At 46.1% G+C, this 3405-nt stretch overlaps 1 pseudogene; it reads right to left on the bottom strand.

The window, feature by feature from the left end:
• Positions 1 to 2279: 2279 nt before the first annotated feature.
• On the bottom strand, positions 2280 to 3007 carry LOC102903152 (RNA transcription, translation and transport factor protein pseudogene; annotated as a pseudogene).
• Positions 3008 to 3405: the final 398 nt, after the last annotated feature.

Below are 3405 nucleotides of genomic sequence, written 5' to 3'. Positions count from 1 at the left end.
TATATGGGACCTCAAAGCCCACTCCATAGTGACACACTTCCTCCAACAAGGTCATTAACTATTGCAACAAAGCCACACCTCCTAATAGCGCCCCTCCCTATGAGCTTATGGGCGCCATTTTTATTCATACTACCTACACCCAGTCTCAAAAAATGAAAACAAAGCAAGACAAAAATCTGGGCTGGTGAGATGGCTCAGTGGGCAGACATTTGCTGCCCAGCCTGAGGACTTGAGTTCAACCCCTGGTACCCACACAGTAGAAAGAGAGCCAGCTCCAAGCTGCCCTCTGACCTTTACAGGCATGCCATGGCACAAGTGCACCTAGCCCCCGACACACATACACACACACACACACACACACACACACACACACACACACACTCACACACTCACACACACTCACACACACACTCACACACACACTCACACACACACACTCACACACACACTCACACACACACTCACACACCCACATTCACACACACACACACACTCACACACACTCACACACACACACTCACACACACACATACTCACACACACACTCTCACTCATACACACACACTCACACACACACACTCACACACACACACACTCTCACACACACACACTCATGCACAATAAATGCAATTTAAATCTTCAAGGTAAAGTAAAATCTGTTAAAGAAAGAAAAAAGACAGTAATGCTAGGGTAAAATATTCTCTTTAAATTCAATGAAAGCTTTTAATGGCAAAGCAAGAGTGTGGCCTCTTCTGACAGGCTCTCAGGCCTTTCTCTGCTGCCACCAGAAGCCTAGACAGAGGGGAAATAAAGCAGCTGTTCTGGGATTCCAAGGCAGCGAGCCTGGCTGAGCAGGAAAGCACAGGCCCCAGTCGTGGTGTTAGATTCCTGCAGCTGTGTAGGAACATTCCGAAACCCAAATGGCTCAAAGCAGCAGAAGTGTAGGCCCTCAGGTCTCGGGCCTTCCCCGCCCCTATGGTGGCTTGAATGGGAATGACCCCCATAGACCAAGTTTGAGTACTTGGGCCCAAGCTGGTGGAATTGTTTGGGAAGGATTAGGAGGTGTGGCCATGTTGGAAGAAGTGTGTAGGTGAGAGTGGACTTTCATGCTGTTTCCAGTGAGTTCTCTCTGCCTCCTATTGAGGTTTGGAGGCCTGAGCCCTCAGCTGCCATTGCTATTATAAACTCTGAACTCTCTGGAACCGTAAGTCCAGTTAAACTCTTTCTTTTGTGACTTGCCTCAGTCACAGTGTTTTATCTCAGTAATAGAAAAGTAATGGAGATATAATCAGAAGACAGTCTTGGGTGTTTTGCTGTGACGCATCCTCTGCCTCCATGTTCAGACAGCTGTCTTTGCCTCTGCTTCTAATTTTCTTAAAATACATCACCCATGGGTGAGGAAGTGGCCTGGATCTAGAACACTGGCCTAGCACACACAAGGCCCTGGGGTTTGATCTCCAGCACTACATAAACCAGGTGTACTGATAATGAGAATTTAATCCAACACCTGGGAGGTAGAGAAGGGGGAATCAGGAGTTCAAGGTCATCCTACATAATAAATTCAAAACCAGTCTAGGATACATGAAACCCTGCTCAAAAAACAAAGACAAAAACACCCATTGCACTGAATTCAGGTCCACTTTTCTGACCCTACCGTATGTAGCTTACATCTGATAGTACCCTATTTTCAAAGAAATGTCACATTCATAGGAACCCAAGATTAGGACTCCAACATAACTTCTGTTTATAGTGTGTGTGTGTGTGTGTGTGTGTGTGTGTGTGTGTGTGTGTGTGTGTGAGAGAGAGAGAGAGAGAGAGAGAGAGAGAGAGAGAGAGAGAGAGAGAGAGAGAGGGAGGGTGTATACATGTGTGCAGTGTGGGGGCACAGTCCCATGTGCCATGGTAACTTGTGGAGACAGAGGGCAGCTGCCAGGCTTTGCCTTACAGCTTATTGCTCCTGCTGTGTAAGCTGGGCTGGCCCAGGAGCTTGCAGGGATTCTCCTGTCTCTATCCCCCTTTCAGAGCAGACACACTGGCATCACATTTGCCACCAGATCCAGCTTCACGTGGCTTCTGAGGATCCAAAGTTGCTTTTTTTTTTTTTTAACTTTCCCCAACTTTAATTTAAAAAAAAAGAAAAAAGCAGTGGTGGTAATCTCTAGAATATGGTCAGTCTACTGGGATTCCTCCTTTTTATGTGACATTTGATTTCAAAAACGCCTGACGGTGTACACGGTTCCCATCACCCTAAGCAGGCGAGAAGCTGAAATCTGATGTGCTTATCTTCCATCTTCCATCTTCCCCAGTCTGTGGTCTGCCTTTGGATCAGCAATGATGGCCTGAACGGCTACTATGGCTTCGTTAATCTTCGTCTGGAGCCCTCTGAGCTCTTCTATGTGCAGCAACCGCAGGCTATGAGCAGCTTCGTTAAGAACTGCATCTCCGGTGTCAAAGCCAAGACTGTGTTTGTCTAAAGCAACAGGTGAGCCCTCTTCTGTTTGGTTTTGCTTTAGCAACTGCAACCTGTGTTAGACGCTCCTGAACAAAAATACGAATCGCCTTAAGCATTACCAAGCGACCGTCATGACGCTGAATCTGAAGGAGGTTAGCCAGAGCCATGCCACCAGCCTTAAAATCGGGATTATTTGTGTCCAGCTTAATCAACAGCTCTGCATTTTTAGCTGCGTTGTCAGTGTTTTTTCTGTTATCAGGTACTAAGTCCTTGTATTTTCAGCATTATCTCCATATTTAAGCCCAACAGCCAAGCCAAGAAGCCACTCAATCGCTTCTTGCCCATCTTGAATCTTGAAAGAACAGTTAACATCTCTGAACTACTCAGAACTTGGGCCATTTTCTGCTGTGGGTGTTTCTCAAGTTACCTCTATCTTTGGTCCTGTAGTGTCTAATTTTCTGGCCTTTGAGCCAAACAACCAAGGTTCTAAATTCTGTTTCATCTTTACATTTGAAGTTTGTAGTAGTTCAGGGCTGTAAGTTTGCGTCATAGCATGCTTCCTGCTGGTTGCACTCACTGCCTGGGCCTCCACCGGGACAGGAGAAGTGGGGTGAGGCAGGCCAAAGTTTTTTAAGGGTTCACAATTCAACTCAAAATGCTCTTGGTGGCATTCTGAACTGTTCAGCGACAGCTGAAATTTATGAGTCTGAACTTATACAAAAGAAACCAAAGTCCTCGGTTTGTTTAAGTCTTTGTTCATAGTGTGGAATTCATTTCCTTGCTGAAGTTGTCATTTCTGTGAGTGGGCTCTGAGAATTAGAAGGCAGTCAGCCACGTGGAGCCATCTATTTAGAGGACAGTCTGTTACTTCTGAAGGACAGAGACCATTATTCTCTTACTTGGGAGTGGCAGGGATGGGTGGGGACTTCTGCTCAGCTAAGGTTTTTCTAGTC

This window comes from Peromyscus maniculatus, chromosome 5 (assembly GCF_049852395.1).
Source record: "Peromyscus maniculatus bairdii isolate BWxNUB_F1_BW_parent chromosome 5, HU_Pman_BW_mat_3.1, whole genome shotgun sequence".
In the NCBI taxonomy this organism is placed as follows: domain Eukaryota; kingdom Metazoa; phylum Chordata; class Mammalia; order Rodentia; family Cricetidae; genus Peromyscus; species Peromyscus maniculatus.
This window is presented reverse-complemented; position numbering and strand designations above follow the sequence as displayed.